Consider the following 24,226-nt stretch of genomic DNA (forward strand, 5'->3'; position numbering starts at 1 on the left):
GGACGCGACTCCGGTTCCAGGCACAAGATGTTCTCAGACACAGCAAACACACAAGCCCACGGAATCCGGGCCTCAGGCAGCTGATTTTTCTCCTGGTGCCACGGCAGCCGCAGCGGGGACACAGACAGGAGGCTTATTACCAAGAGTGATGACATTTTTGCCAAATCAGAGCCTAAACCGAGGACATGGAAAAACAGGATAAAATATCAGAGGGACTGCATTAGTTCATACTTCACCCTGAACAGAGACAAAGCTTGTTCGCTATAAAAGCCACAACTTCAGAAGTACTCGTGTAGGTCATTAAGAGAAAAGAAATGAGGGCTGAGCAGTGCCTGCCCAAACAGCCCCCCACAGCCACGCGCTCCCACAGTCCGAAATTGCTGCCAGGGCCCCCATGGGCAAGACTCCATCTTCTTGGGATGGACCCCGTGGAGAAATTAAATGGATGCAAACTCAGGTATACAGGATTTGTGACTGAAATCTCCAGGCTTTTTCAGAGTTGGGATGGGCTACCTCCCCCCTCCCCCATGTCCTTGTACTTCCAGAAGCCCCAGCAGCTTTTGGACATCCACACTCCAAAGCTGCCACCCAGACAAAACATCAACTCCAATAGTACCTTCCCGACAAAAAGACTTAACTTTCTGACATCTCAAACTCTAAAACACTGATAAACCAGTAGTAGCACACCAGATTGGAGAAGGAACCAATCTCGGTTAACAAAACAAACACAGGAGGCTGAACCTATCACAACATCTTACAAGGACTCAATGTCTCCATAAGAAACAACAATTTATTGGTTGGTCCGTGGTTGGAGGCCTGCCCCAAGCGCTGGGGAGAAGGCAGTTGGGAGAGAGAAGGGATCATAAGGACAGTGACAGGAAGAAACGATCACTGGGTAAGATCTGAGTGCTGAAAGTCCCGTAAGGAACAGAACACGATGACCTCTCTGTGCCTGTATTGCAAACTATCACGCCCCAAAGGAGAGAGAAAGAAGAAAGGTGCCTGCCTCTAAGGCAGGGTGGAGGGGTGGCGGGAGGGAACTGGGTGGGAAATATACGCTGGTGGAGGGATAGGGGCGGGAACATGGCGTGACTGAAACCAGATCTTGAACAGCTTTGCAATGGTGCATCTCAAGGTGATCCAATGAAAGGAACTTCAAGGAAATAAGTGAGGGCTGGGAGGGTCGGCCCCCTGGGGTTTGCATGGGGCGGGGGAGGCAGGTTCCACCCCGGCACCGCAGTAGTTCCCCCCATCACCGCCAGGGGTCCGTAGTGAGCGGAGCCAGGAGCAGTACCTGTGCTCCAGGTGTGCCCCGTCCGCAATACAAAGAGAGAGAGATGAGAAGAGTGGGGTGGGCAAGGGGAGAGGAGACAAAAGCCGAAGAAAAACAAAACAACAAAACAAAACAACAAAAAAACACCAAACTGCAGGAGAAAGGAAAACAGTCTGAAAGAGCCCGAGAGAGGCGGGCGCACCCTCTGCGCCCTTGGAGCCCTGGGGCGGGGTGGGCGGGGAGCGAGATGGCCAAAGGGAAACAATGTTTTAGCGGGCCGGGCACTAGCCGGAGCTCGCTACTCTCAGCACGCAGCCGGCCGAACTCCCAGACTCCCTCCGGGCTGAGCTCTGTCCCCGCGCGCGGCACAGGTCAGCCCTGCGCGTCCTCGCGCTGCCCCGCCTGCACTTGCACAAAGGGCCGCGCTGAGCCCCCGCGAGGCCCTGCGATGCCCCGCGATTGGGCACCAAAGGGACCGCGTGGTTTCCCGACAAGACCCCAGAAAAATCCTTTCTGGTCTTCCCGGAGCAGGGACTGCGGGTGGGGAGCGAAGGGGGTGGGGGGGTGGGGAGGGCGGTGTTGGGGGGGATCTGGGCTTTCTGCAATTTCTCCAGGAGGGTCCAAAGCCCCCACTCCCCACCCCAGCAGCCACTGGGTCAAAGTTCCCTCCTGCAGAGCAGTGGGGGTGACTCCCTCCTGGGGCGCCAAGTTTTGGAACTCGGAGCTCCACCTGGGAACTGGAGGGCGAGGGCGAAGTGTCCTGAAATCAGGAAAAGTCGGGGCGGGGGCAAGCAGCCTCTGGGGCCCTCCTGTGCCCCTGCCCGGCCCGGAGAAGTCCCCGGACACCCTCCACCTCAGCATGAGGCGTGACTCACGGGCGCCGCCGGCCACCCCCCACCCCTCCTCGGGGCTGAAGCTGGGGGGCTCGCCCGCCCGTGCCCGCTCGCCCCAGGCACGCGGCGGTCACTCGGCTGGCCTGGGAGGGCACGTGGGAATGAGCAGATGGAGCGGGAGCCCCCGCCCCCCCGCCCCGAGGCGCGGGGAGGGGGGCTGCGCCCCGGCCCTTAACTCGGCAGCCCGGTCGGGCTATTCTTCGGGCCCATCCCGGGGCGCTGGTTCCCAAGGAGGCCTGGACTGGCTAATGTTTTAAATGCTGAATGTCTTAGTCAAAAGTGAAGCGTCATGAAAACACAAGGGCCACCCTCTCCCAGCCCACTTGGGGTCCTGGCTGTCACGCCCCTGATCTGCCTCCAGGCACCATCTCAGGCCATCAACAGCCTTGATCCTGAGCCGCCCAAAGGAATCTCAAAATAGATTAGCTCCCTACAGAGATGTCTCTGGACCCTAACCATTTACAATTTTAGAATTTCAGAAGGCCTCTCATGATATTCATAATAGGCAATAGAAAATAAATGATCTAGCACCTGCCTCTGGCAGGCAGGCTTGAATGGTGGTGGGGAAATTTGAAATAAGCGTGGTGAGACGGTGTAATAGTGGTGGGATTGGTGTTGAAATATTGAATGTAATCAAATAATGTGAACAACCTTTTGAAACAACAAAAAAAACAACAACAAAACCCAACAAGGGCCAGAAAAATAGTATAGGTATTTGCTTTGTACCCCACTGACCTGGGTTGGATCCCCGGCACCCCACATGGTTCCCCAAGCCTTACCAGGAGTGATTCCGGAGTGTAGAGCCTGGGGTAAGCCCTGAGCACCACGGGGTGTGGTCCCCAAACTAACAACCAAAATAAAACATAACATGGAAGCAACACAGCAAAGAAATATTACCTGATTCTCCTGGGCCCTTTCGTCCTCATCTGCTTGAGAGTCAGAATTACCTTTCAGTTGAAAACAAAAAGAGTGAGTGTAGGTCTTTGAAAATGTGCCTTTTTGGGGCAGCAACAGTTCAGGAGGTAGGGGGTTAGATCTCTGGTCCCCTGAATGTCCCCTGAGCAGGGTGATCCCTGAGCAGAGCCAGCAGTAAATTCTGAGCACCGCAAGGTGTGACCCCAAAACCAAACTAACCCCCATCCCCAAAGTGCTTTTCGCCTTGTTTTGGGCTCTTATTTTGGCGCCAGTGTTGCGGACCCAGGGACGCTACCGCGAGCCCATGCTCCAGGCAGGTGCCCAAGTTCACCCTCCTGTGCAGCCAGCTGGGGGAGGGGCGGCGGGGCAGGGGGGCTGGTGCCCCCGGAGGTGTGGGGGAGGGCGGAGAGCAGGCACCCCTCAGCGGTAGCATTTTACCTGCCCAGCTCTGGAGCTGCCTTTTGTTCTCTTTGAGTTGAAGCTCCAAGATTTTGACCTTGAGCTCCAGCTTCACCTTGTCAGATTCCAGGGACTGAAAAACTGAACGCAAGGACTTGGCGGAGGCATTTTCTCCCCTGAGCAAGGAGACCTGCAACACAGGGGTGTGGCTTAGGCCCACGAGGCCGTGGCTGTGACCCCCATGTGGGCGTGGCCTGGGCCGACATGGGAGTGGCTCAAGCCGGAGTGGGCATGGCTCAGGCCAATGTGGGCGTGGTTCAGAGAGATGGGCGTGGCTCGGCCCCATGTAGGCGTGGCCTGGGCGGATATGGGCGTGGCTCGGGTCCACGTGGGCGGGGCCGGGACTCGACCCCCATTTCTCAGCTTCTCCAGCTCTGCGTCCCTCTCCCTGAGCAAAGCACTGATAATACTGATGAATTTCTGTAGGGAAGCTTTCTCTTCATCGGAGTCTCTTATGAACTCGGATTCTCTAAAAGACCAAAGTGTTCAAAATGCCAGAAATCAACCCAGAGAGAGGCCAGTGCACAACTGCCCTAGAATGGACGCTCAACGGCTCCTAGGACTATTGTGGGGGGAGGGGCCCAGGCTTTTACGTGTGCAAAATTTTAGTGAAATTTTACTGACTGTGAGGGAGAAAAAGTTTGCCTATGTGTACATGCCAGAACCTGCATATCATTGTGTCCATGTGAATTTAAAGAAACAAGTTAAGAAGTTTGGGAGATGGAGAACACAAAGAAAAAAGAAAAGAAGGACTGGTTGCACCCCCAACCCCCCAAAAGAATTCTTTTAAACAGCTAATCCCAGGTTGAAGTGCGATATCTTGAATAAATTATCACCAAGCTATGACAACAATTAAAACACACACACATGCAAAGCAATTATATGAATGTCATGCAGAGCGGCTTTATGCTGGGAGTATCCATTGGTTCTCACTCATTTCAGCAACTTTCAGCAAGTTTGGAGAATGTGTTTTTGAAACCTTTCTGAGCCAGAACGGGGCAAAGATTGTTACGACTAACCCAACAGAGAATGATTTTCATCCAGACTCTGGAGAGGACCAAAGTGAGTTGCTCTTAAACAAAACGGCAATTCGCAAAGGGCCAGAACAGAAAGGTGAACATGGTTTCCGGTAGAGGATGAGAGCTCGGGGCACACGGAGCATGTGGCCTCACACCCTCGGCCAGACTCTCCTCCGGGCTGGCTGGCAGAGGAGATGGAGGACCTGGCCTGGGGAGAGAGGGCGGCAAGACAGGGAAGGAGCAAAGACACAACAGATACAACCCAACGGGTGCGTGTGTGGCTGTGTGTGTGTGTGTGAGCATTTACACCACAAAAGGACGTGTGTGGGGGAGCACAGGGCGGGGACGGACAGCCAGTCAAGACTGGGCAATGCCACAGCCTGGAAAGGACATGAGAGGGGACAGAAGTGTGGCTCCTGGGATGCATATTTGGAGAGAGACAGAGGTGCGTGTGAAGTGGGGGATCTCATTAATGTCTGGGGTCCAGGACAGCTGTGGATGTTCGTGTCAGACTCGCTGGTTCAAATCAGTTCAATATTTGTTTTAAAATTTTTTAATAGTTTTAAAATTTTTTACTCCCACAAAAAAAAAATAAAGTCATCATTTGTTCCTTTGATTCACTGAACTTTTTTTTCTTTGGGATGGATGTGTGTACACCTGGCCATGTTCAGGGTTTACCCTGGCTCTGGGCTCAGGGTACCACATGGGGTGCCAGGGATTGAACCCAGCTCAGCTGTGTACAAGACAAGATAGTACCAGTTCTACGACTTCTGCGGCCCCTGAAGGAGTGACTTTCCATGGATGGCTGCATAAACATTCCTGGAACATATGGGGGCAAGGGGAACAGAGGTGATGAGACAGCAGAGGGAAATGGACAAGTGGTTAAATGGGTCATTTATTTTTTAAAATTTATTTATGTATTTATTTTAACTGGGGGTCACGCTCAGCGATGCACAGGGGTTACTCCTGGCTCTGCACTCAGGAATTACTCCTGGTGTTGCTCAGGAGACCATAAGGGATGCTGGGAATCGAACCTGGGTCGGCCGCGTGCAAGTCAAACACCCTACCCCGCTGTGCTACCGCTCCAGCACTAAGTTGCATGCCAAGACGAGTGTCTTAAAAAACAAAACCTAAATGGAACAAAAAACTGCTTCGCCTTCTGACGGACGGTTGCCTCCTCAAGCCAGGGCACCAGTCATGATTCTGGGGGGATGTGCGCTGTGGGGAGCGCAGGGGAGGATGGGACTCTGGTGTCTGTGTGCCCCCAACTTGGGAGCTGTCTCCTGCAAATAGCACCAGGGATGAACCGACCATTTGGGACCAGCTCTGGGGGGCTGGGAGGATGAGCAGATGGAAGGAGCTGAGACGGGCGGCAACCATGGACGTGCAACAGACCCCGACAACCGCCACTCAAGAGTACAGAGGAGGGGGTCCCCCCGCAACCAGAACTCACAGTGGGGTGGGGTGGCGGGTGCGCTGTGTCACAGGGAATTACAGCACAGTAGAATTCATGGGAAACGCATTTCCCTTCCTTGTGTCCTCCATCTTCAGCAGCCTGGCAGTGGGCTGGCCTTGGGGATAATCCTGGCTCCTTGCTGGGGGCTGGGTGGAGGGAGGGAACTCTGCCTCCTGCAAACCCTGTGCTCCCTGCGGTCCCAGACGTCAGAGCAAAGCTCAGATATGCTTAGGCCCATCTGCCTCTTTCTTTTGTTTTGGGGCCACACCTGGTGATGTGAGGGGCTTACTCCTGGCGTTGTGCTCAAGGATCACTCCTGGCTGGGGGAGGATCCACCTGGGATGCCGGGGATGGACCCTGGGTTGGCCTCCAACAAGGCAAGTTCCCTGCCCGCTGTGCTATCCTGCAGCTCCCCTATTTGTCCTTTTCATTCTGACTTTCGTTTGCATTTCTGCAGCAAGTTCAAATTCTGGGCTTCTCTGCTCCACCTCAGTTCAAGATGTTTTCCATCCTGTGGAACGATGTCTTTTTCTCCTGGTACTCTGGTTGAAGTTTTTGTTCTCCTGAGTCGTAACAGTAAATGCAGAAAACGAATCTGTAACAAGATAGTTCTTTTTGTTTGGTGGCACATTTGGCGGTGTTCGGGGCTTACTCCTGGCTCTGTGCTCAGAGAGCGCTCCTGGCGGTGCTCGGGGGACCATACGGAGTGCGGGAATCACACCCGAGTCAGACAAAAAGCAAGGCAAGAGCCTTCCCGCTGTGATATCACTCCAGCCCCATAGAGTGATGAAAGTGAAAAACAACAACAACAATGCTTTTACATGCAAGGGAATATGTAGTTTTTAATTAAAATAACACTAGCACGTTACTCATTTTTTTATTTTATTTTATTTTTGGCTTTTTGACTCACACCCGGTGAAGCTCAGGGGTTACGCCTGGCTCTGCACTTAGGAATTACTCCTGCTGGTGCATGGGGGACCATATGGGATGCTGGGGATTGAATGTGCAAACGCCCTAGCCGTTGTACGTTGTACTATCATTCCAACCCCTAGCATGTCATTAAAAAAAAAGAAAGAAAAATTTGTGACAGAAAAGTGGTTATTTTCTTCCCCTTCCAGATCTGGTCACTGCAGAATTTTTGGTCGTCGCTTTTAGTGGGTCGTACGGTCTTCTACCTGAAGTAATAAAACTGCAGATTCTACTGCTGCCACTGGGTTCAAAAGTGTGTATTGCTAAATAATGGTTGACTTATAAATTTTTTTTGCTTCTGTTTATGGGTCCTACCTAGTTGTGCTCAGGGCTTACTCCTGCCAGTGCTTAGGGACCACCTGGGACGCCGGTGATTGAGCCCAGGTCAGCCTCAGGCAAGGCTGGGCCCTCCCCGCAGTGCCATGGGTTCTGCCCCACGTTTAGACTTTTATTCCCGTCCTAGGCATCCTTTGTGCTGACTCTCCTCTCCTCTGCTCTTCCAGTACAATTGTCCAAAGGCTTTGCCTGGCAGTGTTTTAGCGCAGGGGCTGTTTCAAGAGCAGATGAATTTGTAGATTGCAATGCCAGACATCAAACCACGTGGGGCGGTGGGCGGGGTTATCGGTACTTCCACCCCCACGGTCCATGTTCCCTGACCCCAAGGTGCCGGGAACAAACTCAGGAATGTCTCGCACTTCCCCCATTGCTGCTTACAAGAGGCTCTTTTCCAATAAATTAAGCCCATTTGTGTCAAACACATGCCCTGGGGCCCCACGGCAAAGCCAATGGGGTGAAGGGGTGAAGGTTGTTTCTGCAGCTCAGGGTTCTGGGGAGGGGGAGGGGCACTTTAAAGAGGCGTGAATCTGAGGGTTAGTTTGTTCTTTTTCTTGAGGGCCACTCCAGGTGATGCACCAGGCTTCCTCCTCCTGGCTCTGCACTCAGGGGTCACTCGCCGTGATGCTTGGGGGACCATGTGGGGTGCAAGGATGGAACCCGGGTTGGCCGCATGCATGGCACACACTTTCCCCTGTACTGTACTATCGCTCCACCCCCAAATTTGAGTATTTCTTAACTTAAAAAGAAGAAGGGAGACGGTAGCCCTGGCCTCCTAGCTTTGCGGCCTAGGTAAAACAATCCTTAAGCAACCGAGTAGATTTCTCTGCAAGGACAGCGCAGCCAGCGTTACCATGGAAATAGGCAGCCCGGCCAGCAGAAACCGATGCGGTCACATGCCTGATGGCATCCATCATATCAGCGGTGGGGTTGGGCCGCTGAGTCCCACATGGCCCACAGCGTGACGCCTTTTTAAGCGAGTGACACCCTTCACTCGTGCACCCCGCCTGGAGAGCATCCCTACTGCTCGAGAGGGGCCGTGGCGGGGGCTGGCGCTGGGCCTGTCTGGGTCTGTGGAGCTCAGGAACGCTCCATGCTGAAAATGGGGATATTCTGCACGCCAGGAGAATTTTTTTTCTTTCGGCAAAAATAAACTGTCCTATTTGCCACTGTCTGTCCACTGGCCAGACTGCACCTGACTCAGGTGAAACGCCTGAAGGAAAGGCGGTCAGCTCACTCCCCAGCAGGTGGGTGCCAGGGTGGAGTCGGGAAAAGTACCTCCAGGAGCCTGGGCCAGAGCACAGCGGGGAGGGTGTTGGCCTTGCACACAGCAGACCTGGGTTCCATCCCTGGCACCAGAGAGGACCCCCCGCAACCCCACCAGGAGTGAAACCTGAGCGCAGAGCCAGGAGTAAGCCCTGAGCACAGCCAAGTGTAGCCACCCCCCCCCCAAAAAAAAGTAAAATAAAACAATGATTTAAAAGAGAGACCCTGCAAGGCCAATGCACGCAGATCCAATGTGAACAGTGTAAATAAATTCAAACAGCCTCCCATTATTGGTTATTTCAAAATACACATCCCAAACTATTGGGGGTGGGAGTGGCATACACACAGCTGTGCTAGGGGTCAGGCCCAGGGTGGCCGCACGCAAGGCAAGTGCCTTACTCACTGTCGTGTGTCTTGGCCCCACTCCTCCCAAACTACTGTTCTTACAAGGATGTTACAAATACTTCATATGAGGGTTGCGTTTCTGGTTTATGCCATAAAAGGTTGCGGTGACGGTGAGACTGTGTTGGCTGAACCCCATGCGAGCTGTCACGCTGACTGTGTGCCGATCCAGTCACCGAGGGCTGGATCCATCTGTCATGCCTGAACACAACTATTTTTAACCTGCAGAGTCTAATGGGTGGTGGCGTTCGTTCGGCCCCTTTCAGTTCTCTTGATTTGTTAATTCCCATCCCCCATACTTTGCACACTAGGGTGACCCCATAAAGATTTAGGGGGTCAAATCCACATCAAAATGCTCTCAATGATTAAATGAGGCATGTTTCAGAGCTATTTATTTAGTGATGGGGGGGAGGTATTTCAGGCCTGAGCTAATTAGTCATTTAGGAGCTGGGAGATTTAATTTTAATTATGGATGAAAAATCTCCCTCCCTCCCTTTCTCTCTCCCTATCTCCATCTCCTGACAAATGAGCAGCTTTCACTTAGCAAATGGTCACCAGCAAACCTGGTTGCAGGCGGTGCCTGCTTTGGGGAGACTGCTCAGTCTCCCGTGGGAGCCACACAGTGACTCCCGATCCACTTGCAGTTCCAGAAGGATCTTTGGGTCCCCAAGGCCACCAGTCATCCCCTCAGCCACATTCGTGTCTCTACTTCGCATGGAGCTCTGCTCTTGAACGCCCACAGGGAAGGCTGTCAGCGCCCCCACAGGTGTGGGGGGATGGGAACTGTCCATTCCACTTTACGAACCTCCCATATATATTTTTAAAAAGCAGCATTGGAGCTGGAGTGGCAGTAGGGCAGGCAGGGTCTTGCCTTGCAGGCTGCAAACGCGCGTTGGACCCCTGGCACCCCCTATGGTCCCCGAGCCGGCCAGGAATGGTCCCTGAGCACTACTGGGTGTGTCCCCCCCAAAAAAAACAAACAAAAAAACCCAGCAATTGCTTTCACTTTTGCTGCCTAAAATAAAGTGTTTTTTTTTCGCTTTTTTGGGTCACACCCAGCGATGCTCAGGGGTTACTCCTGGCTCTGCAATCAGGAATCCATCCTGGGGGTGCTCGGGGGACCACATGGGATGCCAGGGATTGAACCTGGGTCAGCCACTTGCAAGGCAAACGCCCTACCGGCTGGACTATGGCTCCGGTCCAAACTGAAGTGATTTAATTAAGCAATTTCTCTCATAGGACATAAACTTACATTTCTTTCTTGAATTCTTCCATCTCTTGATTCTCTACAGTCAGACGCTCTTTCGATTTCTTCAGCTCTTCCACATTCTTCAAGTTGTTTTCTTTAAGGGATCCGACTTCGAGACCAAGAGAAAAGAAACCTGGTCAAATGCTTCTGTTTTCCAGTGGCATGGATGGCGACACAAATCAGACGTGAAGACGCAAGTTTGAATAGCAAAGGGCCGGAGACACGCGGCTCAGGGGCGTCCTGCAGCGCACCCGTGCAGGAAGCCCCGTCTGTAGGAAGCAGACCCTGAGCACTGTTGGTGGTGGCTTAAAAGACCGAAAAAGAACGGACACTAGAGGCTCCTGACAGAGACAAAGAGGACTCGGAATGAAGAATGCTCCTCCCAAGCCCTGAGTGTATTCGCTGAGTGACTAAGGATATGGTTTTTCTTTCTTTTCTTTTTGGGTCACACCCAGCAATGCACAGGGATTCCTCCTAGCTCTGCACTCAAGGAATTACACCTGGCGGTGCTCAGGGGATCATATGGGATGCCGGGGATTGAACCTGGGTCTGCCGTGTGTGAGTCAAACGCCCTCCCTGCTGTGCTATCGCTCTGGCCCAGGATATGGTTTCTCTCAAGGCTGAGGCCGGGCCTACACAGCCCTGGTCACCACCATCACCCACCTCACTCTGCAACTTCGCATTGGTGTTCCTGGCGTCCTCCAGGGAGGCCAGGGTCTCTGTCTTCTCTTGGGTCATTTGCTCCATGAACTGCCTGGCATCTCCCGCTGTCTGCACAGCCTGGAGGGAGAAACCTCGTTGAGCCACGCGGGGGGGGGGGGGGGGCAGGGAGGGGTTGGCCTCAGTGGCAGAGCACAGCGCGAAACGCCACACAAACCTGCCACAGTGGTTCCGGGCCCCGCTGGGCGCCACTCACCCCGTGGGGACTCGCTGGGCGAGCCTGAGATCGGTCCACAAGCTGGAAAGACCCACTACTGCTGGGCGGGAGGACCCCAGAGCCCAGACCATGGCTTGTTGAGGAAGAAGGAAGTAAGCAAGGGAGGAGGGAGGCTAAGGATACGAAGGAGGGAGGGAGGAAACAGGGAAGAAAGGGAAAGGGGGGGAGGGAGGGAAGAAAAGGTTATCTTTTTTTTTTTTTTTTGGCCCACTCGAGCTAATCGATGAACAACGGGAGGACAGTGACAATGACAGTGACCCTATGGGATCCTGGAGATTGAACTCACGTAGGCCGTGTGCAAGGCAAATGCCCTTCCCACTGTACTATCACTCTGGCCCCCAAGATTTACTTTCTTGTAGTTTCTTGTCTGTGACTTTAAAAGTTTGAGGGGTTTCAATATGAAATTTAAATTGAAGAACCTCTAATCCACTAGACAGCAGTCACCAGAACTTGACGTTTGTTACATCTTGATGCGAACAAGTGGGTCAACTATCCCCTGCTGTGTCCTAGGAATTGATTCCGTTTGTTTCTGGAATGCCAGCTAAGGAGTCCTGAGTCCTGAGAGGAACTCCCGGGGGTCTCTGGGTCCTTCTGTTATGTCTGTCAGTCCTGTCTACAAATCCCACAGCCAATGGCTGTCCAATGGCTTCTGGAGGATGGCGGCCACCGAGCCACCAAGGGGGAGCAGGTGGAGGGACAGCACCCTTTCCTCCCTGGAATGGCCCAGCGACAGTAACCTACTGCAGGGTTCAGATGCATTTCTGCCAAAAGCCACTGGATTCCGAGATTTGTGTCTGAGTCTCTGGGATCATAGTCATTAAGCACCTTAATCAGGAGCCAGAGAGGCCGTTCATGGGCGGCGACTTGGGGTCACATTGAGACGGGGAGGAAAAGGCTGGCTCCACCCCCATCCCATGAGGCCCCACATGTCTCATCACTGTGGGCCCAAACCTGACTGTCCAATGACCTCTGGCGGATGGTGGCCACTGAGCCCCCAAGGGGGAGCAGGCGGAGGGACAGCACCCTTTCCCCCCTGGGGTGGCCCGGCAACAGTAACCTATTGTGCGAGCTGGATGCATTTCTGCCAAAAGTTGCTGAGTTTCGAGATTTGTTTCTGAGTCTCTGAGATCATGGCCGTTAAACAGCTCGATCAGGGACCAGAGAGGCCATGCCTCTAATTATATAGCTGAACTGGAGGTGGTGTGGGTGTATCTCCCACATACCTAACTTTTTCCTGTTTACTTTCTTGGTCAACTCTGCCCCAACCTTTTGGGGTCTGGCCAATCGCACGGCAGCAATTTGGGGGTACCTGGACGTCTGAAGGCGCCATCAGGCTGCTGATGCACTCGACTCACAGGTACAGACTGACCTGCTGGCGGCACCATACTCCCAACCCAGTGCTTCTTAGGGTTTACTCCTGCCTCTGCACTTAGAGATTGCTCCTGCCAGGGCACAGATGACTGGATGGGATTCCTGCGATTAAACCCAGATTGGCCACATGCAAGTACCCTACTCACTGCACTATCTCTTTAGCCCAAGATAAACACTTTTAAGAAAATGGTTTACAGGTCCAGAGCAATAGTGCAGCTGGTAGGGCATTTGCTTTGCAGGTGGCCAATCTGGCTTCAATCCCTGACATTCCATATAGTTTGCCCAAGCACTGCCAGGAATGATTCCTGAGTGCAGAGCCATAAATAAGCCCTAAGACATCACCAGGGGTGGCACAAACATAAAGAAACAAAAAGAAATTGGTGTATCAGAATTCCATTGTAGAAACTGTTTGACTCATTTGACTCTATAGTTCTTCATTGCTAGCCAAAAATCTTTTCTAAATAAACCTAAAAATAATCAGTTATCACTGGCAAAAAAGAAATAATTTTATTAAAGTAGATATAGGACACTTGTTCGCTCAAGTTTTAATACTGCTTTACATAGTTTGTGAAACAAATTCAATAATGGTTATTACTAAAAATTTCAATTGATACAGATCTTTCACTTGTCAGACAGTTGATAATCTCCAGAGGAAAATACATCAAAATCATACATATAATTATAGAAGTTCTTATTATACATGTAGCCTGGATGGTACATTATTTATCACTTTTGACAGAACTAGAAAACATTCAAGTGAACAAAAATAGATTCAAACTGGATGATAAACTTCTGATGGTTGAGGTCCTTCATTTAATTTTTTTGTGATAAGAAAATCCAAAAGTATTAACGTTGAATTTCTCCAGAACCAGCTTCTTGACATGCTCCTCCAGCTGGCCCCTCTCCTCCAGGCCCTTCTTACACTCGGCCACCAGGCCGCTCTTGCTCATCTGCAGCTCCTCCACCAGGGCTTGCAGCCCCACCTTGGCGACCTGTAGTGCGTCGTTCTCTGTGCGCACCCTCCGGAGCTCCTCCTGCACCGCCCTGCCCAATTCCAGCACTTTCTCTTTCTCCGCCTCGAGGGCTTCTTGGCGGAGCCGCTCCTCCTGCCAGAGCTTCTCTGCGGCCCGCCTGGCCTCGATGACCTTCTCTTTTTCTAATTGAATCGCTTGGCTCAACAGCCAGAGCTTCCCCTGCTCTTCCCGCAGCGAAGAGTTTTTGGCCTCCGCTTCTGTTTGCTTCAGTAGCAATGACCCTCTCTCTGACTTCAGAGAGAGCTTCTCCTTCGCCAGCAATTGATTCTCTGACCTCAGGGCCCTGCGATCCTTCGACATCAGCTCAATTTCCTCTGATGTTATTGGGTAAGTTAATGACTACAGAAACAAAAGCGGGGAAGAATGGAAACAAGAATGAGATCAAGCAGGCACAAGCAAGCCAAGCACTTAATGTGGCCTAAACACCAGAAATGAAAATGGCAGAGTAGTCTTACCTGCACACGCGTGTATACGCGCGCGCACGCACTCACACACACACGCACACACACATGCAGGATGGAGAGGCTCTGACACAGTTAGCTTCTTAGGGTCAACATAACTACCTGCCTATTTTGTGGATGGGGGCCCCACACCTGGTGATGTTCGGGTCTCGCTCAGTGTTCTGTGCTCAGGGATCACTGCTGGCAGGGCCGGAGGACCATACGGGATGCTGGGGATCAACCCTGGGTTGGCCGAGTACAAGGCTGCACCCTACCCATTCTACTAGCAGCCAATTTTATTTTTGAAATGCCATCTGAAATTATTCCTGACAGCTCCCCGGAAGTTTGGACAGTTGGATCTTGACATTGGGGCATAAGATTTTTCCCCCCACTTCAATTCTTCTATTATAAAATCCATCACTCTGTCATAGAAGGGATGCATTCAAAAACTAGTTTTCAGTACAATTCAAAGAACTACAAAAAGTATTTTGTTTTTGAACTTTGTGCAGGAGGGGAAGGGAAAAGCAACCACTACTTGCCAAACGATTTTCACAGGGACAAACAGAGGCAGGAAATGGACTTAGTCCCAAAAGTTATACACTTTATAGAAAATCCAGACTAATCCACCAAGCTTTGGAGACTGAAGCCAACAGGTTATGCTTGCCAAACACAGTAACAACAAGTCTCAAAATGGAGACATTAGTGGGCCCGCTCGAGCAAATCGATGAGCAATGGGAGGCAGTGTTTGCAGTAATTTGGGAGGGGCCCAGGGGCTCCAGGAGGAGTGGCCGCACACGGGCCAGGGTCTCCCTCACCTGCTCTCCCTGCCCGTCAGCAACGGGTTGTGCGTCTTCGTTTCTGAGTCTCAATGCACACCATAGTTTAACTGCCATGTACTTTCCAGAACTTTCTGCAGCAAGGGCTATCTTCTCTGTCCAGCTCCACAGCCATGAGCCGCAGCAGGCTACTGGCGTGCGCTGGGCAGCTGACCGCTGACGGTCAGGTTACCGGAATGGGACTGACCTGAGCATGCACACGAGGCTGCTGGCCACAGAACTGGGCCGTGCAGGTGGTCCAGAGAGGAGACGTAGCCCTGGCTCTGGTGCGTGGTGGAAAGAGGCCGGGCACCAACACACACGCGGGCCATGGCCGCCACTCAGCAGCCCTGGTTTCTTCTGATGTAAGCTCGCTTCCGTTTTCTTTCCATTGGCTTATAGATATGTATACACACACATATACATACAAGCACATATATGTATAAACTATACATGGGACCAAGCGTGGAAAACTAAAAATGTATCAAAATATGTACATATGAATTAAAATACACTTATTATATGGATATAAAGATGTACACATATGTACATGTTATGTATGTACACACATATATGTGTGTATACATTATTTTCCTTCTTGTTTTGGGGTTCACACCCGGCAGAGGTCACGGCTTCCTCCTGGGTGCTTGGGGGACCCTGGGGGATGCTGGGGATCCCCCGGTGGGTCACGTGCACAGCAAGCGCCCTCTCACTGCACTAGTTCCAGCCGCTCTATTTCTCCCCACTGAGCTTCGAACCTTAACATTTCTCTGATACACTAAAAAATGCCTTTGAGCAATCAAGTGAAAACACGAAGGCCTGAACTTACTGAGCAAGCTAAAAACAAAACGGACAACCCAAGCTGGGGTCCCTGGGCTTCTATGTGCTCTGCCGGGCGCCCCGGGAGCAACACCCTTCCGGCTCTCACAGGCGCCAACGGGTGGAGGAAGTGTCTGAGGCTGCAGGCCGAGGCCCCCAACAGAGCCCGACCCCGAGACGGCCGCCCTGCGCCCACACACCTTGGCCTCGTCGACTTGCGTCTTCAGCTCGGCCACCTCCCGCAGCAGGCTCCCGTTCTCCGCCTGCACCGCCTGCAGCTTCGCCTGCAGCAGCAGCTTCTGCAGGGCCTGCAGCGCCTCCTCGTGCTGCGCCTGGCTCTCCGTGGTGGACTTGGCGTGCTCGGCCTGCAGAGCCTGGGGCTGGCTGCGGCTCACGTCCACCTTCTCCCCCTGCGGGGATCCGGGGGCCATCATCAGCCACAGGCCCCCTGCCTGCCCCCAGCACACACGCGCACACATGCGCGCACACACACACACACACACACAACGCACACAAACAAACATACCCGCACACACATGGCGACTCTGCTCTGCTCAACAGCACACACACACAATGTTCATGAAAATGAACTTGCACTTAGAACATAGATATTGGGGGCTGAAGGGCTGGCACAGGGTCCAGGTGTCCGAGAACAGCCAGACGGTTAGACCCTGAGCCAGGAGTACCACCGAGTTTGGGGGGAGCCCCAATAAACATGGTGATCATCTGGGGGCTGGGAGAGAGAGAGCACTGAGTAACGCCACTTGGCCCCGGTCTGAATCCCGGCACTAACAGGAATATCCTGAGCACAAAGCCAGGAGTCGCCTCCAAGGACTGACAGGCATGGCACTAGTCCCCCACCACCACCACCAAAAAAAATATATATATATATACACACACACACACACACACCCCAGGGCCAGAGCAATAGCCCAGCGGGGAGGGTGTTTGTCTTGCACAAGGCTGACCCGCCTTTGATCCCCAGCATCCCATAGGGGATGCACCATCAGTAGCAATTCCTGAGTGCAGAGCCAGGAGTGACCCCTGAATGTCCCCAGCTGTGACCCAAAAAGACAAAAAACAACAAGAACTACAACAAGAACAAAAAAACCCAGAAAACAAAAATAATCCACCCCAAACTCAGCTATCAATGCCCAGTGTGTATCTGCCTGGCAAACACGAGTGAGTTGTGCAAGTATGTATGTATTTGCTTGCATGTCCAAGGACACGTATGAGTCTGCACATGACAGAAGCCCATGTGTGTATACTGGGGTGTGTGCATGGCTGTGGACACACGTGTGTACACATGTTCTCGACCACACACAGATAGAATGTGATGCTGCGTGTGCTGGGCCCATGCTGCCCCGGCAAGGACGATTCCCTTGGAAACCTCCCGCAGGGTTCTGAATGGCTCCTTCAGGGCTCAGTTTCAGGTCCTGACGGGACCCCATCAGTACTGTCTCAATGGAAAGGCCCAGTTCATCAAGGTCCAGCGCCGGAGTGATGGGACAGTGGGGAGGGCGTTTGCCTTGCACGTGGCTGACCCAGGTTCAATCCCCGGAATCCCATGTAGTCCCCCAAGCTCCGCCAGGAGTAATTCCTGAGTGCAGAGCTAGGAGTAACCTCTGAGCATCACCAGGTGTGACCCAAAAAGCCAAAAAAGAAAACAAAAACAAAAACAACCAGATACTTTAGGTGTTTTGCTTTGTATGTGCCCAACCCAGGTTCAATCCCCAGCATTCCACGTGGTCCCCTGAGGGCCACCAGGTGAAGGTCTCAGCACAGCTGAATACTAAAAAGCCCAAGACACAAACAAACAAACACACACACACACACACACACACACACACAAATCCTAAAAAGAAAACCAGAAAACACACTTTGATCCAGTGCAGGAAGGTGTCTGGAAGGTTCCAGAAAACCGGCCTTACCAGCACATGTCTCTCACCCCCTCCCCTTGCTGTGAGCCCCCAGTGCTCCCGGCTGGCAGGGGAGACAGAGCCGAGGGAGCAGGGGGCACGGGAGAGGAGCCTGAGGCGCTGCTGAGGGGAGGAAGGAGCCCAGCACTCCGGGAGCATCGCTGGCCACTCACTGATCAGGCAGAGGCGGAGGGCACAGAGGGGACAGAGCAGCGCACCTACCTTTGCTGCCCCAATGGGGGCTCACGCAGCCCCTGGGGCTTTCTAGCTGACACGCTCGTGAGCCTCAGAGGCGATAGGGCCGAGCTCGCCTGAGGAGGCTTCGCTTTTCCCTCAGCAAGGTGAAGATCAGCGTCCGACTCCCCTGGTACTCACCAAACTCCGAAGCTCTTTCTCCAAAGCCTCCTTCACTCGGCCGGCTTCGTTCAAGTTCTCCTGAAGACTACGAAGCGCTAGCTCCTTCCCCTGCAGCTCCTTGGCCAGGCTATCGGCCTACCAGAGTCACAAGGATGGAGTGAATGGACCAAGGGGACGAACAGAAACAGGAAGGGGAAAACAAAACAGAAAACACGTATGAGAAGCCCATGACCCAACACAACCCCAAAGAACAGAGGCGTGAGGTGAGCGTGATTGCCTGAAGCTCTGAAAGCCAAGGCCTTGGCGCCATCAGTTCTGGTGATGACTGTCTAGTGGTTACTGAAAACGGCTCAAACAGAGGCGTTTTCTAGACCTAAATTTGGAGCGACCAGAAAATAAGAAAGCCTATGAGAAAGACTGACTTTCCAGGGGCGGGGAGACGGCACAAAGGGCTGGAGTACACACCAGGCCCGAGTTGGAACTGCAGCACCACTGGGCGAGCCTGAGATCGGTCCACAAGCTGAAAAGACCCACTACTGCTGGGCGGGAGGACCCCAGAGCCGAGAGCATGGCTTGGCGAGGAAGAAGGACGTAAGCAAGGGAGGAGGGAGGCTAAGGATACGAAGGAGGGAGGGAGGAAACAGGGAAGAAAGGGAAAGGGAGGGGAAGGAGGGAAGAACAGGTTATCTTTTTTTTTTTTTTTTGGCCCACTCGAGCTAATCGATGAACAACGGGAGGACAGTGACAATGACAGTGACCCTATGGGATCCTGGAGATTGAACTCACGTAGGCCGTGTGCAAGGCAAATGCCCTTCCCACTGTACTATCACTCTGGCCCCCAAGATTTACTTTCTTGTAGTTTCTTGTCTGTGACTTTAAAAGTTTGAGGGGTTTCAATATGAAATTTAAATTGAAGAACCTCTAATCCACTAGACAGCAGTCACCAGAACTTGACGTTTGTTACATCTTGATGCGAACAAGTGGGTCAACTATCCCCTGCTGTGTCCTAGGAATTGATTCCGTTTGTTTCTGGAATGCCAGCTAAGGAGTCCTGAGTCCTGAGAGGAACTCCCGGGGGTCTCTGGGTCCTTCTGTTATGTCTGTCAGTCCTGTCTACAAATCCCACAGCCAATGGCTGTCCAATGGCTTCTGGAGGATGGCGGCCACCGAGCCACCAAGGGGGAGCAGGTGGAGGGACAGCACCCTTTCCTCCCTGGAATGGCCCAGCGACAGTAACCTACTGCAGGGTTCAGATGCATTTCTGCCAAAAGCCACTGGATTCCGAGATTTGTGTCTGAGTCTCTGGGATCATAGTCATTAAGCACCTTAATCAGGAGCCAGAGAGGCCGTTCATGGGCGGCGACTTGGGGTCACATTGAGACGGGGAGGAAAAGGCTGGCTCCACCCCCATCCCATGAGGCCCCACATGTCTCATCACTGTGGGCCCAAACCTGACTGTCCAATGACCTCTGGCGGATGGTGGCCACTGAGCCCCCAAGGGGGAGCAGGCGGAGGGACAGCACCCTTTCCCCCCTGGGGTGGCCCGGCAACAGTAACCTATTGTGCGAGCTGGATGCATTTCTGCCAAAAGTTGCTGAGTTTCGAGATTTGTTTCTGAGTCTCTGAGATCATGGCCGTTAAACAGCTCGATCAGGGACCAGAGAGGCCATGCCTCTAATTATATAGCTGAACTGGAGGTGGTGTGGGTGTATCTCCCACATACCTAACTTTTTCCTGTTTACTTTCTTGGTCAACTCTGCCCCAACCTTTTGGGGTCTGGCCAATCGCACGGCAGCAATTTGGGGGTACCTGGACGTCTGAAGGCGCCATCAGGCTGCTGATGCACTCGACTCACAGGTACAGACTGACCTGCTGGCGGCACCATACTCCCAACCCAGTGCTTCTTAGGGTTTACTCCTGCCTCTGCACTTAGAGATTGCTCCTGCCAGGGCACAGATGACTGGATGGGATTCCTGCGATTAAACCCAGATTGGCCACATGCAAGTACCCTACTCACTGCACTATCTCTTTAGCCCAAGATAAACACTTTTAAGAAAATGGTTTACAGGTCCAGAGCAATAGTGCAGCTGGTAGGGCATTTGCTTTGCAGGTGGCCAATCTGGCTTCAATCCCTGACATTCCATATAGTTTGCCCAAGCACTGCCAGGAATGATTCCTGAGTGCAGAGCCATAAATAAGCCCTAAGACATCACCAGGGGTGGCACAAACATAAAGAAACAAAAAGAAATTGGTGTATCAGAATTCCATTGTAGAAACTGTTTGACTCATTTGACTCTATAGTTCTTCATTGCTAGCCAAAAATCTTTTCTAAATAAACCTAAAAATAATCAGTTATCACTGGCAAAAAAGAAATAATTTTATTAAAGTAGATATAGGACACTTGTTCGCTCAAGTTTTAATACTGCTTTACATAGTTTGTGAAACAAATTCAATAATGGTTATTACTAAAAATTTCAATTGATACAGATCTTTCACTTGTCAGACAGTTGATAATCTCCAGAGGAAAATACATCAAAATCATACATATAATTATAGAAGTTCTTATTATACATGTAGCCTGGATGGTACATTATTTATCACTTTTGACAGAACTAGAAAACATTCAAGTGAACAAAAATAGATTCAAACTGGATGATAAACTTCTGATGGTTGAGGTCCTTCATTTAATTTTTTTGTGATAAGAAAATCCAAAAGTATTAACGTTGAATTTCTCCAGAACCAGCTTCTTGACATGCTCCTCCAGCTGGCCCCTCTCCTCCAGGCCCTTCTTACACTCGGCCACCAGGCCGCTCTTGCTCATCTGCAGCTCCTCCACCAGGGCTTGCAGCCCCACCTTGGCGACCTGTAGTGCGTCGTTCTCTGTGCGCACCCTCCGGAGCTCCTCCTGCACCGCCCTGCCCAATTCCAGCACTTTCTCTTTCTCCGCCTCGAGGGCTTCTTGGCGGAGCCGCTCCTCCTGCCAGAGCTTCTCTGCGGCCCGCCTGGCCTCGATGACCTTCTCTTTTTCTAATTGAATCGCTTGGCTCAACAGCCAGAGCTTCCCCTGCTCTTCCCGCAGCGAAGAGTTTTTGGCCTCCGCTTCTGTTTGCTTCAGTAGCAATGACCCTCTCTCTGACTTCAGAGAGAGCTTCTCCTTCGCCAGCAATTGATTCTCTGACCTCAGGGCCCTGCGATCCTCCGACATCAGCTCAATTTCCTCTGATGTTATTGGGTAAGTTAATGACTACAGAAACAAAAGCGGGGAAGAATGGAAACAAGAATGAGATCAAGCAGGCACAAGCAAGCCAAGCACTTAATGTGGCCTAAACACCAGAAATGAAAATGGCAGAGTAGTCTTACCTGCACACGCGTGTATACGCGCGCGCACGCACTCACACACACACGCACACACACATGCAGGATGGAGAGGCTCTGACACAGTTAGCTTCTTAGGGTCAACATAACTACCTGCCTATTTTGTGGATGGGGGCCCCACACCTGGTGATGTTCGGGTCTCGCTCAGTGTTCTGTGCTCAGGGATCACTGCTGGCAGGGCCGGAGGACCATACGGGATGCTGGGGATCAACCCTGGGTTGGCCGAGTACAAGGCTGCACCCTACCCATTCTACTAGCAGCCAATTTTATTTTTGAAATGCCATCTGAAATTATTCCTGACAGCTCCCCGGAAGTTTGGACAGTTGGATCTTGACATTGGGGCATAAGATTTTTCCCCCCACTTCAATTCTTCTATTATAAAATCCATCACTCTGTCATAGAAGGGATGCATTCAAAAACTAGTTTTCAGTACAATTCAAAGAACTACAAAAAGTATTTTGTTTTTGAACTTTGTGCAGGAGGGGAAGGGAAAAGCAACCACTACTTGCCAAACGATTTTCACAGGGACAAACAGAGGCAGGAAATGGACTTAGTCCCAAAAGTTATACACTTTATAGAAAATCCAGACTAATCCACCAAGCTTTGGAGACTGAAGCCAACAGGTTATGCTTGCCAAACACAGTAACAACAAGTCTCAAAATGGAGACATTAGTGGGCCCGCTCGAGCAAATCGATGAGCAATGGGAGGCAGTGTTTGCAGTAATTTGGGAGGGGCCCAGGGGCTCCAGGAGGAGTGGCCGCACACGGGCCAGGGTCTCCCTCACCTGCTCTCCCTGCCCGTCAGCAACGGGTTGTGCGTCTTCGTTTCTGAGTCTCAATGCACACCATAGTTTAACCGCCATGTACTTTCCAGAACTTTCTGCAGCAAGGGCTATCTTCTCTGTCCAGCTCCACAGCCATGAGCCGCAGCAGGCTACTGGCGTGCGCTGGGCAGCTGACCGCTGACGGTCAGGTTACCGGAATGGGACTGACCTGAGCATGCACACGAGGCTGCTGGCCACAGAACTGGGCCGTGCAGGTGGTCCAGAGAGGAGACATAGCCCTGGCTCTGGTGCGTGGTGGAAAGAGGCCGGGCACCAACACACACGCGGGCCATGGCCGCCACTCAGCAGCCCTGGTTTCTTCTGATGTAAGCTCGCTTCCGTTTTCTTTCCATTGGCTTATAGATATGTATACACACACATATACATACAAGCACATATATGTATAAACTATACATGGGACCAAGCGTGGAAAACTAAAAATGTATCAAAATATGTACATATGAATTAAAATACACTTATTATATGGATATAAAGATGTACACATATGTACATGTTATGTATGTACACACATATATGTGTGTATACATTATTTTCCTTCTTGTTTTGGGGTTCACACCCGGCAGAGGTCACGGCTTCCTCCTGGGTGCTTGGGGGACCCTGGGGGATGCTGGGGATCCCCCGGTGGGTCACGTGCACAGCAAGCGCCCTCTCACTGCACTAGTTCCAGCCGCTCTATTTCTCCCCACTGAGCTTCGAACCTTAACATTTCTCTGATACACTAAAAAATGCCTTTGAGCAATCAAGTGAAAACACGAAGGCCTGAACTTACTGAGCAAGCTAAAAACAAAACGGACAACCCAAGCTGGGGTCCCTGGGCTTCTATGTGCTCTGCCGGGCGCCCCGGGAGCAACACCCTTCCGGCTCTCACAGGCGCCAACGGGTGGAGGAAGTGTCTGAGGCTGCAGGCCGAGGCCCCCAACAGAGCCCGACCCCGAGACGGCCGCCCTGCGCCCACACACCTTGGCCTCGTCGACTTGCGTCTTCAGCTCGGCCACCTCCCGCAGCAGGCTCCCGTTCTCCGCCTGCACCGCCTGCAGCTTCGCCTGCAGCAGCAGCTTCTGCAGGGCCTGCAGCGCCTCCTCGTGCTGCGCCTGGCTCTCCGTGGTGGACTTGGCGTGCTCGGCCTGCAGAGCCTGGGGCTGGCTGCGGCTCACGTCCACCTTCTCCCCCTGCGGGGATCCGGGGGCCATCATCAGCCACAGGCCCCCTGCCTGCCCCCAGCACACACGCGCACACATGCGCGCACACACACACACACACACACAACGCACACAAACAAACATACCCGCACACACATGGCGACTCTGCTCTGCTCAACAGCACACACACACAATGTTCATGAAAATGAACTTGCACTTAGAACATAGATATTGGGGGCTGAAGGGCTGGCACAGGGTCCAGGTGTCCGAGAACAGCCAGACGGTTAGACCCTGAGCCAGGAGTACCACCGAGTTTGGGGGGAGCCCCAATAAACATGGTGATCATCTGGGGGCTGGGAGAGAGAGAGCACTGAGTAACGCCACTTGGCCCCGGTCTGAATCCCGGCACTAACAGGAATATCCTGAGCACAAAGCCAGGAGTCGCCTCCAAGGACTGACAGGCATGGCACTAGTCCCCCACCACCACCACCAAAAAAAATATATATATATATACACACACACACACACACACCCCAGGGCCAGAGCAATAGCCCAGCGGGGAGGGTGTTTGTCTTGCACAAGGCTGACCCGCCTTTGATCCCCAGCATCCCATAGGGGATGCACCATCAGTAGCAATTCCTGAGTGCAGAGCCAGGAGTGACCCCTGAATGTCCCCAGCTGTGACCCAAAAAGACAAAAAACAACAAGAACTACAACAAGAACAAAAAAACCCAGAAAACAAAAATAATCCACCCCAAACTCAGCTATCAATGCCCAGTGTGTATCTGCCTGGCAAACACGAGTGAGTTGTGCAAGTATGTATGTATTTGCTTGCATGTCCAAGGACACGTATGAGTCTGCACATGACAGAAGCCCATGTGTGTATACTGGGGTGTGTGCATGGCTGTGGACACACGTGTGTACACATGTTCTCGACCACA

The 24,226-nt window shown here is 52.2% G+C and overlaps 1 pseudogene; it reads right to left on the reverse strand.

Moving 5' to 3' along the window:
- Positions 1-1,645: 1,645 nt before the first annotated feature.
- Positions 1,646-24,226, reverse strand: part of LOC130018336 (vacuolar protein sorting-associated protein 33A-like) — a 67,084-nt pseudogene continuing 44,503 nt past the window's right edge.

This window comes from Sorex fumeus, unplaced genomic scaffold, assembly GCF_029834395.1.
Source record: "Sorex fumeus unplaced genomic scaffold, SorFum_2.1 ptg000262l, whole genome shotgun sequence".
NCBI classification, from domain to species: domain Eukaryota; kingdom Metazoa; phylum Chordata; class Mammalia; order Eulipotyphla; family Soricidae; genus Sorex; species Sorex fumeus.